Below are 14648 nucleotides of genomic sequence, written 5' to 3' on the forward strand. Positions count from 1 at the left end.
GGCTGGCTGCGCGGAGCTCTGGTCCCTTCCTCCTCCGTGACCTCCCTAGAGCTTGCTTCATCCCTCTGGGTCTAGTGTGCAGGCGGCATTAATCCAAGTTAGCAGGTGGGGAAACTGAGGCCTGAGGCAGGGGCAAAACTGGGGGTGGCCCAGGGCTCTCTGCAGACCCCCCTCCTGTCTGGTTTGAGGAGAGAGGACTGGAGCAGGACACAGGGGCCGGCCTAGCCTCTGGGCTGCAAGGACAGTGGAAGGTGAGATTTTGGCCGGGACAGATGTCCAGGCTGAGTGGTTGAGTGGAAGTGGGGGACGGGGTCTCAGGGACGAGAAGGATAAATGGGTCAATGTCATGGGTATAGAAAGGGCTTCGGGTGACCTGATTTTCTCCCTCCCCTCCCAATCTGAGAATGCCCACAGTTGGTGAGGAAGGAGGAAGACAGAGCTCCCAGGCGTCGGGGTCAGTCTGGGGCCCCTGGGGAGCGGGTGAGGAAGGAGGGGAGTCCTTGGCGCAGAACGAATGTTGGCTGCACCAGCTGCTTGGTCAGCGCCTGAGAGGAGGGAGGAGGCGGAGAGGGGCAATGGGAGGACTCGAAGGGCCTGTTTGCAGAGGGACATTGAGAGCTGTAGGCACTGGGGTGAGGGCAGCAGGAGCCAGTCACAGGGCAGGGCTGGGGACAGTTGTCCCATGTCAGCAGTCATCCGAGCCCCCACTCTGGGGTTTGACCCCACTGCCCGGAGCTCAGGGAGCTGCTGTTCTCTCATGGGGGGATGGCCCTCACCAGGCGGAGTGGATGGCTTCGGAAGAGCCCTCCTCTGAGGTGCCAGTTGCTGGTGTCCTCTGCCTGACCTGGTCGGCGGGGGCGCAAGGCCTGGGCTGCAGTCCTGGCTCTGCCACAGGCCCTTTGCATGGCCCCTGAGAAGCCTGGGGCCCTGTGAAGCCCTCTGGGGCTCTCTTTCTGTTACCCGAAAACTTACACGATCCCAGTTAATTTAATAGGTGTCAATCCTCATGAGGGTGTTGATAATGATGATAAGCTCATTGTGTGTTCTTCAGGGTGTCAGGCGAATGATGAATGAGCGATCACGTGCCTTAAAGGGAAAGAATGAGCAGAGGCGGGGCCTCAGGGTGGAGGGCGAAGCACCTGTCTAGCCCTGTGGTCACGACTATTTCCTTTACCAGCTTGAAAGCCCGACGGAGAGGGCGAGGGGCAGGGTGAGGGTGGGACAAACTGCACAGGAACGTGGCAGGTGGGCTGGGGCAGGCAGGAGGCCACCTCTGCAGCCTCTACCCCCTCAACCCTCCTTAGGGTACTGGTCCTCCTCTGGACCGTGAGGGCAGGGGCTGCCATATTTCTTTCTTTCCCTGTCTTTGTTTCTTTCAGATTTTATTTCTAGAGAGAAGGAAAGGGAGAGAAACATTAATGTGAGAGAGAGAGATTGATTACCTTCTGCACAAGCCCCCTCCGTCCAGGACTAAGCCTGCCACCCAGGCACGTGTCCCTATCGGGAACTGAACTGGCGACCTCTGGCTTTTCGGGAGAGCACCCAGCCCACCGAGCCACACCAGTCAGTCAGGTCAGGTGGCGGTAGGGCTGCCACGTTGAAGGTGCCTTTTGAAGATGTGGCTGCAATGGTGGGATGGGAAGGAAGAAGGCAGGACTCTCCAGGCAGGACCATTAAACCCCAGCAGGGGGTCTGGCTTAGGCTGAAAGCCCTTTGACACTGTCCCTGAGTCCACCAAAGGTTTCTCCAGAGAGGTCAGGGTCAGGGGTAGAGACAAGTGACTGAAGCAGATGACAGCAGGGGGCTGGGATGGGGTAGAGGCCACTGGGAAAGGGACACGGAGGAAGAGGATGCCGTGAACTGATGGGGGTGCCTGGTGGTGGTCAAGGGGGTGCCAGAATGGAGGTGAGGAGGAGGCAGTGCGGGGCTCAGAGAAAAGAGCCCTGAGTTCGGCTGTAGTCCTTGCCTGCTCCTACGTGGTAGCTAAGTTGCAGCTATCACAACACGATTGTAGTTGTAACAGCAGGTCCTTTTACTGAATGTCACAGATGCTGTCAGCGCCCCACCCACCGGCAGGTCACCTGCAGACAGATCTAGAACTTGCCAAACTTCGAGGGCCCCTCCTGAGGCATCCTTAGCTGTGGAGGTGAGTGTCGGGGAGGCCGGAGGTGGGGAGTTAACACCTTCAGAGCAGCCCTCAGCCAAGGAGGCCCCAGTGTGAGCGGGTAAATAAAACCTCCGTCTCTCGTATGTGTGTGCTGTGCGCTGTCCTCCCTCGGCTGACTTGCCAGCTCCCTCACCCTGCTTTTTGGGGTCACTTCCTAGATAAACAACTTGCACCCAAATCTACACTAAGACAACGAACAATTTTTAAAAGACTTTATTTATTTATTTTTAGAGAGAAGGGAAGGATGGGAGAAAGAGAAGGCGAGAAACATCAATGTGCCGTGCAAGACAAACATCAACCAGTTGCCTTCCGCAGACCCCCAACCGGGGACCTGGCCCACCACCTAGGCATGTGCCCTGACGGGGAATTAAACTGGCGACCTTTTGGTTCACAGGTCAGTGGTCAATCCACTGAACCACACCAGCCAGGACTGTTTAATTTTCTCAACATTCCCTGAAGTAAGTATCATTAACTCAGTTTTACAAGTGCAAAACAAACAGGTTAATGCAGGGGCTGGCTTCAAACCGAGGTCTACTTCCAAAACCCAGTCCTTACCCACTACGCTCTGCAGCCTCCCTAGTCCTCTCCTCCTCCCTGGGCCTTATTTTTTCACCTGTAAAAGGAGAGGTGAGCTCTTGAGTTTGATGGGAGGCAGTGTACCGTGTCTCCTGAATCTCGGCGTGGTCAACCAGATGAAAGCAGAAGTTACCGGGCAAGAAAATGCTTTACGGCAACCTTTTTGGCACCACAGACCAGTTTCATGGAAGACAACTCTGCCACGGATCAGGGTGGGTGGGGGTGATTCAAGCTCATTCCTTTAAAGCTCACCTCCTGCTGTGCAGCCCGGTTCCTATCAGACCGGTACCGGTACTGCAGCCCGGAGGTTGGGGACCCCTGCTTTCTAGGGACCGACTCACCTGAGAGGCCACCCTTTCTGCCTTCCCTCTTCTCCTCCTGGAATGTGTACACAAAGACTGGAGCACCAGTTGCCACCTGGGGCCAGGAGACAGCAAGGAAGTGTTCCAAAGCGATGTTAGATAGGTGCTAAGAGAGTGAGACCTGGAGCCTCTGGCCTGGAGGAGCTAGTCAAGTAGCAGAGAGGCTGGGTGTGGACACAAAGAACCGTAAGGCGTGGAAAGGGTGAAAACGAGGTCAGCGTCCCTCTGGGAGAGAGCTGCAGAGTGCACTGAGAGCTCAGGGAGGGAGACATTCCAGCTGGGGAGATCAGGACGCCGTCACAGTGCAGGCTGTTCCTAAATTATGGTGAGGATTTGACCCAGTGAGGAGGAGGAGGAGGCGTGAAGGGGTGGGATCCAGAATATGAACACGGGTGGAGGTGTCAGGATGAGGGCTTGGGGAGGGAACAGTAAGCTCAGTTCGGGAGGGAAGGGCTTTTCCTGGGAGGTCACGGGCAGGTAAGGGCAAGTAGGAAAGGTAAAGGGAAGAGGCGGGAGGGAGAGAGACTGAGAAGAGAGACACAGAGATTGACAGAGAGGGCTGCACAAAGTCACAATTTAATTAGCTTCCTGGTTTGCCAGGAGATTACAGGGGAATTAGCAGAGCTCGGAGTCTGGGGACCTTGCTGGGAGCTGAGGGGAAGTTAATGAGGACGACAACCACAGGCCCGGGGGAGAAATGAAAGAAGAGGGGTTGTTAGCCAAGCAGAGATGCCTGCAGGAGAAACAGATGTCAGGCGCTGAGTCTCCGCCTCCCTCGAGGGCTCCAGACCTCCGGGGGAGTGGCTTTGACAGCTCTGGGGTCACGGGTCATGCTCTGGCCTAGTTGTGGTTCCAGTTCCCCGGAGCACTGGGCAAAACACCTGGGAGGGGAAGAGCTGGGAGCTGCTCCAAAGATCCAGGTCCCCACTCTCCCTGGGTCCTTCTCCCAGAGGGGAACTGCACCCCCCACCCCCACCCCTCCTGCAGATGGGGAGGTCAAGGCCCCGGATGGGAGGTGATCTGCTCACTAGATACGCAAATTGCATTTTCCAAAGACAGCTGGGACAGTGCCCCTCCCTGCTGCTCACACTGAGACCTGGCCACGCCCCTGCAGGAGGAGGACTTACGTTCAGTCACAGAAGGTGAGAGGGCGGCTGCCTGGCTGCCTCTCTCCTGGAGCGCTCGCCCTGGGAACCCCGCCACCAAGGCTTGAGAATGTGGTGGCCCACAGCCCCCCGTCAGGACCAGCCACCTCATTTGCAAGGCCCAGCCAGTGCAAAAATGAAAATGCAGGCCCCTCATTCAAAAGTTAAAAATTGAAATGGTGGCAACAGAGCATTAAACCTTCTAAGTGTGGGGCCTCATGCAGCCAGCTGTGCAAGTTCCGGCCCGTGAAGCTGTCCCCGACCCCAGCGGAGGGTCCGGCGGCAGCTGCTCGCAGCGTGGGTGGGGGGACCTCCGCACAGACCAGTGCTGACCGCGACTGCGTGTAGGGCACTGAGTGAGAGCCGCACAGCTGAACTCCATGGCCTCCAGACTTGCAAGGGGGTAGCAACGACTGTTAAGTCAGTAACTTTTGGGTTCCTGCCGCGATTGGTATTTGGAACGTTGGGGAAACCAGAACTGCTCAGAACTGAGGTGCAGGTGCAGGACAGTCACTGAGTCTCTTCCCAAACCCAGGCTCATTTTGCGAGCTGTTGTGGCAAGTTCCCCTTGATCGGCGGTGGCAGGGAGACTGGAGGCACAGATTAACTCCAGACGGGTGAGGAGACCCAGATTCTGTGTGTCTGGCCACGGGAGGCCGTATGTACACACCCTGATGGGCACGTCCTTGGGGGCAAATGTCAGCTTTTCAACTGGAGGAGGCTGGGACGAGACCCACTCTGCCGTGAGCTGAGAGAGTGGTGGCAGCCGCGGCCCAGGCAGAGACCGTGGTCGCGGCCTGCAGGAGCCTCAGAGCATGACAGTTGCTGGGAAAGAGGGAAAGAGAGATGCAAGGGCACATTCTGTCAAGGCGGGCAAGGGAGAGGGTCCCTGTGGCCCCTGTGGCGTTTTGATCTGTGTTTCTGACAACGAAGTGCCCTTTGATGCCAGGTACTGGATTCTGGTTCTGAACGGTGGATGCATCGCTTTGCTTGTGCTTACCCCAGTGCAGTGCCAGCCAGTGGGAGGGTCAGCAGAGTCCTGAGTGACTGGGGGAGAGGGGCTGGGACATAAACATAGTCCACCCACAACCCAGCTGAGTATCTGTTGGGGGGAAAGGGAAGGAGACGGGAACAGGACCGGAGAGAGCAACTGATCTTTGTCACCTCCGTTCTTGAAGGAGTAGTCGCAATAGAAATCACAGATTAAATGCAATGAGAGCCACACTAGGAGAAGAAATTATTTCCAAGCAGAGGGATCCAGCAAGGATCAATGAGCGGAGCAACACCGACAGGAAGCCAAGAAGGCTGCATGAGACCTTGACAGGCAGCCGAAATGGGACATGCATCCTGGGGGAAAGGATGGGCGGGGGGGGGGAGCGGGGGGCGATGCAGAGTCCGGGTTAAGAGTGGGAACTGGCATTAGACTGCTTTAGTTTGAACCCCAGTTGCATCACTCAGCGGGTGACCTCAGTTTCCCCACCTGGAAAATGGGGATGAGGAAAGTATCTGTCTCATTGTCCTGTTGCAGGCACTCACTATGTGCCATTAGTGTTGCTTGTTGTGTCTGAAAAACAAACAGTCACATTGGCAGGGCTGAAGTATGGAAATCCGGGGATGCTGCCAGGAGGCAGGTCCCGAAAAGTGGGTTTTGAATCTGAGCATGAGGGATTTTAAGCGCCAGGTGAAGCTTTCCAGGCTTTATGCATAACAGCTAGTTACACCTCCTTTCCTACACCGAAATGAAATCCACAGAAGATGAACAGCACGTATTTGAAAGTCAGTAGAATGCTCCAAGTGTGAAATAAAGGAGAAATGGGAGGGCAGTAATTTTAATAAAATAATGTTGTTCGTATGTAAATATTGGGGCATTGCTACACCAGAAAAGCCAAGTAGAGCAGCTGGATTTTTACACTCCGCAGAATCATGAGTGCAACAGCTCCAAACACTGGCCGATACGGAGTGTGCAGTTGGGAGCCCTGGTGCACGAGGAGCATTGACGTATGAAATAGTGGATGACACTTTTTCTTTCTAAGATCTTACTTATCCATCTTCAGAGAGGTGCAAGGGAAGGAGAGAGGGAGAGAAGCATTATTGTGTGGTTGCCTCTTGTGCACCCCCTACTGGGGACCTGGCCTGCAACCCAGGCTTGTGCCCTGACTGGGAATCGAACCAGCGACCCTTTGGTTTGCAGGCGGGCACCCAATCCACTGAGCCAGAGCAGCCAGGACTAAATGACTCTTTTTGAAGTTCCAAATAAAAAAAATTTCAATCCTTCTTCAATTCACAGGAAAGTTGCATTCCTGAAAAAATTCAGGGTCCATTAAAACCATGCAAAAACTGTTTGTATGTAAAAAGAGTTAGGTAGTTTTTTTCACCTGAATACTGTGAGAAATAAAAGCTAATGTTTCACTTAACAGCCCTAAACATTACGACATCTAGCACCCCGGCCCCTGCCCACTAGGGTCCTTCAGCCATTGTGACCAGCAAAAACACCCTCCTACATTCCGCAACTGCCCCACCTCCTCCTGCTCTGGGCACCACGGAGGTGGGAAGGGGCATGATCTCTTCTGGCCTTTGAGTAATATTACATGAGGAGAGGATGCTTCGAGCTACTGCCACCATCTTGAAAACACGAGGGGGAAAGTGTGAGGACAGAAGCCAACACACACACACGGGGGACAGCAGAACAGGCAGATGCAAGGATGGGGTCCTGGACGACAGCCCCGAGCCCCTGAGGTAGCACACCCTGGACTGACCCTGCCTGCGAAACTCTCAGTACGTCCGAGCGCTGATAAACCCACTTCTCGGCTGAGCCGCTGTGAGTTGAGTTTCTCATAGCTAAAAGCACTCTCACGAGTCATTCCCCCGCTCTGGGTCTTGGTGTCCTCCTCTGTGTGTTGAGAGGATCTCCTAATCCAGAGCCGTGTCTATGCAGGGAAAACAGGAGGACTTGGTGACGAGGATGAAAACAGGGAAGGAGTGGGAAGAGCCAAAAGCTGACTCCACCTGGGTCTTGGGTGCCAGGGAGCGGGGTGGGGTGGGGGCCGGGGTTGAGGGAGGTGGCAGTCTGGGTGCAATGAGGCCCAGGTCCACTTTGGGCTTTTAGCTCGCACCACATTTGGGGGATGGACAATCAGACCTACGAAGCCTCATCTTAACTGAGTAAGAATTATAATCATGTAGAAAAACACTGATGGATAAACACCAGAAAATTTAGTTACTTATGGTGGGTTCAGGAATGATATTTATTTTTTTCTGTGTGGTTGTTTCTATTTCCCAAACTTCCTACAACAAATATTTATGGCTTTCATTTCAAAAATAATTTCCAATAGTAATAAAAACTATACTTTATTTCAAGTGTATCAAAAGAAAATCAATAGAGCAGAATATAAAATCTAGTATTAAACCCCAATACATATTGGAATTAGAGTATTACAAACATGGAATTTTACATCAGAGGAGGAAAGATACATAATTTAGTAAATTGCATGGGGACAGTTAGGTAGCCACCTGAAAAAATATTAAGTTGGCTCCATACATCATGCCTTACAGCAAATCAAATTCCAAATGGATCACAAATTTAAATGCAAAACCAAAACCAAAAAAAGCACTAAAAATCAAGTGATGATTTTTAAAAAAGATTTTATTTGTTTACTTGTTTTAGAGAAAGGGGGAGGGAGGGAGGAAGAGGAGAGAGGCACTGATTGGCTGCCTCTCGCACGTCCCGACCCGGGACCTGGCCTGCAACCCAGGCCTGCGCCCTTCATTTTGCAGAATGACGCCCAGCCCCCTGAGCTACACCAGTCAGGGCTCAAGTGGTGATTTTCTAAAATTTTCAGAGTGGAAAAGAGCTTTGAATGATAACATATATTCCAGGGGTCATACAAAATGCTGGATACATTTCACTACAGCTTAAAAGGAAAACATGGCAAAATTGCCAGAAACAAATCAAAAGACAAACTATAAACTGGAAAACATACTTGTAACTCCTTCCACAAAGAGCAAATTTCTTTAATACATAAAGAGCTCTAAGAAAAAGACAACTCAGTAGAAAAACGGACAAAGGAGATAAACAATACAAAGAACATACAAGTATCAGAATAAGAACATCACAGTAAGGTGCCGTTCCGGTCTTACCTCTCGGGCTGCCAAAGAGCGGTGAGACTCACAGCACGCCCCGCGGGTGGGGTGGGGGGGGTGCGAGAACAGGCACTCACACCTTGCTAGTGGGCACAACCAAGCGCGTGGACAACAGCTACTAAATGTAAAAGTGTGCATACTCTTTAACTCAGTGATCCCACTTCTCAAAAAGCTCTTCTTCCGATTCACGCCCACTCGTTGGAAATGAGTGATTCATTGCAGCGTTGTGTGTAATAGCAGAACCCTGGAAAAAATCTACACGTCCAACGGCAACAGAGGACCCATTACATCAATTCCGGTACACATGTACAATAGAAGACTACGCGTCCTTTACACAAGAACGAGGAATCATTTCAAATAACAATATGAAATAATCTCTAAGCTTTACTGGTAAGTGGAAAACAAGGTGTACAGCATGCTACCATTTACGTAAAGAAAAAAGTACACGTTTGCTTTTATGTGCACAGAATGCATCTTGCAGCATCTGCTAGAAGCTGTTTACAGCAGGTGCCTCCTGAGAAGAGGAATGGTCACCGGGGAGAGACACACTTTTCACTATCGCCCTTTTGTACCTAAAATAAAAACGGTTCGGGAGGACCACTATCTTCTTAAGCAGCTGCTCCATTCCTAATGGCTCCTGTTCAACCTGGGGCCGGCCGAAAGACCTCAGCCTTTTCCCACGTGCACCACTGCCAAGCCACGCTTCCTTCCTCCTGTGCGTGTGCAGCCGGTTTTAAAAAATCTAAATGCAGGTCTTTCTATTTCTTTTTTGTTTGGGTGGGTTGGGGGGGCCTCAAGAAATGACCGAGGCAGGCAGTTTTTATTCTTTTCCAACAAAAACAATATATTTCTGAGGAACTGACAAGGCAAAGAAACTTGGTTTGGGTGCTCAGTTAATGAAGCAAGTGGAATCTGGGCTTGGGGTAGTTTGTTTACACAGTCACGTGTCACTTAACTACAGGGACACGTTCTGAGAAGTGGGAGGTCTGGAGATGTCATTGCACGAACATCTCTGTCACGCAAACCTGGGCGGTGCCGCCTGTGGCTCCCAGGCTGCGAACCTGCACAGCTGTTGCTGGACCGAGTTCCACAGGCAGCTGCAACACTACCGTATTTGCTTTCCGCGTCTTTTAAATTCATCCTGTTGGTTTCAGTCCACTGTTTCAAGATACTTTAGAATCTTGATTTCTGACACTCAAATATTAGCTTTTGCTCTCAATAAGTGGTGCCATCTGCAAACACGGGGAGTGCGGCAGGACTGATAACTGCTGAGCTGAGCCCGTGCAGAATCTAGAAGCCTGGGACTTAAGATTTCTCTCCAGATTTGCACACACTGGATGACCAGCGGGGGGAAGGGATACAAATCCACCGACTGGGCAATCTCTGAGATCACTGTTTTCCTCGCAGTCTCAATCAGGAGGCATTCCATGTCTAACTGGAAACAAGGTATACTTTGTCCAGGGAATCTTCCTAGTGGCTTTCCAAATAAGTAACAATAAACTATTGTTGGTATTATTTACCGTATCTTATTCTTAGTGAAGGGACCAGTTATTTTTCTAGGTGTTCTCAAGCCCACAGTTTAATATTGTACTCTAGAATAAGTGCTGGGGAGATTCGCCTCAAATGCCCCCTTCTAGGGATTCTGGAACCTACCTTTCCTGTTTTCTGAGTGTCAGGGTATTTGCAGGGTATACCAGGCACTACGGCCCCTCTCTTTTCTCAGCTGCCCTGGCAGGGGGTCCAGGATGTTATCTGCAAAGGCAGTTCAGCACCTTGGGATCTGCACCTCATTTTAAATGCCTAGGTGCTTAGGTTTTTTTCTTATCATCCTCTCTCCTGTTTGGGGTTTCAACTTCCTATGAACCCTGTTTTGCCTGACTCATCCCCATCTGGACACGGATGTGCATTCCAAGCTGGAATCCGCCAGGAGCTTCCCTAGGAGACATTTGCTTGCTCTTTGGAATTATAAGCGTGAGGAGGCCAAGTGAGTGGAGCCGCCACTAGCACATTGTTGCCGCGTGGAATGAGCCCGTCAGAGGAAAACCAGGCCGAGACGGGCAGACCGAGGGGTGAAAACGGAGTGCTGATTACCTTCTGGCCATTTGTTCCTTGAGCCAATAAATTCCTTTTCTGAAGCTAATTGGTTGGGTTTCTGAGTACACAACCGAATCTACAATGTTGACCCTTTCTCATGGTATGAAATGATGAGTTCCTGCTCATCAGGTTTTATGTTGAACTCCTTAAACTGGTTCCCCTATTTTATGCAAAACAGCAGGACTCACAACATGGGCATGGCATATTGGAAACTCCCCAGGCCTGCAGCCATGGGCTTGAGTGCTGGCTTTGCTCTTTATCAGTCTTGGGCAAATTGGCTAGCCCATCTGAGCCTCACTATTCTACCAGTAAAATAGGGGTGATGTTGCTTATACGGCTGTTTTGTGGGCTGCAGCTAATAGACATATGGGCATGACATGAGTAGGCCACCAGTAAACACCCTATCATTAGCTGGTAAGTCCATTTGTTATCTCAATAGCGGTTACTCTGTACAGCTCTCTATAGATGACGGATCCACTGTATTTCCTACACTGCTTTCCAGGCCATACCTCTTAGCCGCCATGGTTTCCAGGTTTATCACGGCCGTGACCAAGGAGTGGGCAGGAATTCACGGGCTTTGGGAAAAGATGGAAGAGGCGGATAGGAATTTCAAAGCTCGAATGGAGGAGATGGAATTCGCTTTGTTTGAGACACTAGCAGAACTTCACACCCACTTCCTATTCATAAATGCCCTGGTCTCTCAGCTTGGCTCCTCCTGCACAGGCTCCAGTGGGAGACCACACGCACACAGAGCGGCTGCTGGCGGGTCCGAAGGCGCAGAGCAGAGAAGGCTGGAGAACTGGGGCTGTACAGGTCAGGCTCAGGATGCAAGGGCTCAGGATGCTAGGGCCAGAAGTCAGACAGCCATAGCTGTCCTCCAGACTCAGCTCCAGCTTATCTGTGCAGCGCTCCAGGCGGGGAAGACAGATAACAGGCTGCTGCAACTGCTGATGAGCAGCGAGGATCCACCCAGACATGCGGTGGAGGGGAGCTGACAAATCCAGGAGGCGTTTCTGAGAACCTCGCAGGGACTTCTTAGAAGTACAGGGGAGGGGAGGGGGATTCAGTCACCTCCAGCTTGGGAGTTTTCAGCTTGGGAAACAGGGTGATAATGAGGCGTTTAATAAAGCTGGAGAAGGCAAGTACCGCTGCAGGCTTGGGGAGAGGGGTGGAGATGTAATTCAGTTTCAGGATCCATTCACAAACATTTGCCCAGTCCTATGTGGTAGTTACTGTTCTGGGTGCTTATTACTCAAGAGCTTCAAATGCAGCTTTGAATTAAGGCTGGGAGGTGCGATTCCACTTGCCCTCAACTCCTCAGCAGCCACTAACTCCGCAGCTTCGCCCACATTAGCTGTGCTTGTACTCTCTCCGACTCTTAAATAGTAACAGCCACCACATACCAAATATTTCCTCAGACGCTGTACTAACTTTAATGGTCCAATAAAAGGGTCACTCTCATTTAGAGATGAGGAGCTCGAGGCTTAAAATGATCAAGTGTCTTGCCCAAGGTCTTGCAGCTGCTAGACCTACTGACAGCGCTGGAACCTGTTCCCATCCCAGCCTCCAGCCTTCCGGCACCCTCGCCACCCTCCGACACCTTCCCAGCTGCACGGGCCATCCCGACAGTCTCGTGCATCCCAGGGTGCTTGGTTTCAACACTTCCTGGCACACACTGCTTGGCAGGACAGTCACCACAGTGTGTTTCCGGAACTCAGCGTCTGTCCTCTCTCAGTGTACCCAGCTTTGTTCTACATATGGTTCCATTTAATCCTCCCACCAGTCCCAGTCTTCGTGTTCTCGTCACATTGCATCCCTCCCTCCGCGCACAGGAAGTGCCATGGGGGCCGGGCGAGCAGTGCCACACGCCCAGGCGCCCTCCCCTGCCCCTAGCACAGGACTTCGCACAGGCAGCATTCAACTGAACTCTCAACGTGGGCCCCTTAGGGAAAGGAGAGGCGTGAGATACCGACCTCCAGGGGGAGTGAGCGGTCTAAAGCGAGGTGTGGCTGCTGTTTCCATTTTCACCTCCTTTTTTGTTTGCAGCCAAAGGACATTCTCACCAGTCTTTCTGGTGCCAGGAGGGCAAGGTCCCAGACTGGACAGAAAGTGAGTAGGTACAATTCTGTTTCTTGTCCTTACTTAACCTCCGGCTCCTCACACTAGTCTGTTTGGAAGTAAGTTGCAATACCGAATAGATTTTCCATGCAAATGTGGCACTACAAGAGAATGCTCCATTCCTCTGGCTGCCTTGCCTCAGCAGGGCAGAGGGTGGTACAGAAAACCTCCTCCTGCCCACTGTCGCCTTGGAGACCTGGGGAGGGGCGAGGTCTGTTTGGCTCTGTGCTCTCCCAGCAGGAAGCTGGTGACTCCTGCAGAGCACCTCCAGGTCCAATTTCTGTTTCTCTCCCTCTTTTCCTTGACACTCTCTAAAGACTGTTCTCCAACCCTATTTTAATCTGGATCAATTTGAAAATATTCTTTTTCAAGGTTGCAGTGTGTTGATTCAACAATTGTAAATGTTTATAAATTGTAAAGTTATAAATTTGTCTAACTGGTTCCACCCCAGAAATTTAGGCCTGGATTGCAGAGGGACCCACCTATGAGACCAATGCAAAACGGGCTCTTCAAGACTTCATCTCAGGCCGTGAGTGAGTGACGGCCGACTAGTGCAGTGTGCTGGGGGCGGGGCTCCCCAGGACCTCTTCAGGCAGCAACCAGGAAGCTGACTTAGAGGGACAGAGTTTGTTGGAAGGAAGATGCTCTCAGTTGCTTTAGAAAAGGAATCACTGTTACCAGACGTCCTCCTGAAAAGAAGGGAGTGGCGGCAAAAAACACCTTTAATTTGCAACTTGGCCCCTAAGACCAAAATGAGGTTGGAAGATTCTGACTCACTCAAGTCTGAAGAGACAGTAAGACAGGGGCTCAACGGGGCGCGGGGAGGAGGGGTGACACGTCACGTGTGACAGACATCCTCAGGTAAGCCTACAAGTCTCTGCAGAGGAGGTGAAACACCTGTCTTCATCTATATTTAAAAAACAAACAAGACAACCCCAAGAAATTACTAAGGCACTTAAGAAGGCAGCCTAGAGGAACCCATCCAATATGCAAGGATGTTCTAGAAGAATCCACTGGAGTCTCAAATGCAGCAGAAACCCAAATAAAATGGACTGACAGGACTCCCGGGAGTAAATCCTTACTGCACAGTAACTCCACTTCCCAGCTGCACAAACCATCTTAATAGTCTAGAAAAGAAACAGCGACCACTTCTATTTTCAGTTTCTTTACCTACTTACCACTCTGCAGAGGCGAGAACTGTTTCTGACTTAAGACTATTCCACCCTCCGCCCTGTGGGAGGCCTGTTCTCTGGTTCGCTGCTTTGACTGGCATGCGTGGCCTTTTTCCTCAGATGAATGACTGGCTGACCATCTGGTTCACTGGCTACTTTCCCCCTCAGCATGTCATACCCTCCATGAAGCAGTAAATACGCCTTATAATGAGAAACTCAGGTGTGATTCCAGCTCCGAAACACGCTACGTGCCTGTGAATGAATAGCTGAACTTGAGTCTCGTTTCCTTTATTTCTGCAGGGGGTAACTGCTCCCTGGAAGACTGCGAGAATGGAACTCCCACGACGGACATGGCACGCATCCCTTCCCCATGCTGTCCTCTCCTCGCTCTCTCACCTGCCACCGCACCTTGGACCGACCGACTGCCTGCACTGCGACTTGGCCAGCCAATCTTTCTAGAGAGCCCAGTGTTTTAGTGGGCCTGTTTAAAAGGGCTAAACGTAATTTTTTTTAAAAGATTTTCAAATCAGAGAGAAGTAATGCCACTGCTGGGTAAGCCTTGGACTTGTTTTTGGGTGTAGGTTCCGTCTCGCCAGTTCCATTTGTATTACATTACAGTTACGGAGTCTCAGGGAAGGGAGGAGTTTTAAGGCAGAGACCTCCTCCAGCTGGGAGGATTACGAATGAGAGACTTATTTCAATAAAGAGATGGCCCCAGAACTGAATCTTACCAGACAGGAAAAAGCTCAATGGAGAGAAGGAGAAGAGAACATTTCTAAAGTAGATTATTGCAAAGCCAAGGTATGTTTCGGTCACTGCAAGAAGATGGGATATAGGGTAATGTTTAGAGTTTATTTCATCCCAAAGTTACTTT

This window comes from Phyllostomus discolor, chromosome 6 (assembly GCF_004126475.2).
Source record: "Phyllostomus discolor isolate MPI-MPIP mPhyDis1 chromosome 6, mPhyDis1.pri.v3, whole genome shotgun sequence".
In the NCBI taxonomy this organism is placed as follows: domain Eukaryota; kingdom Metazoa; phylum Chordata; class Mammalia; order Chiroptera; family Phyllostomidae; genus Phyllostomus; species Phyllostomus discolor.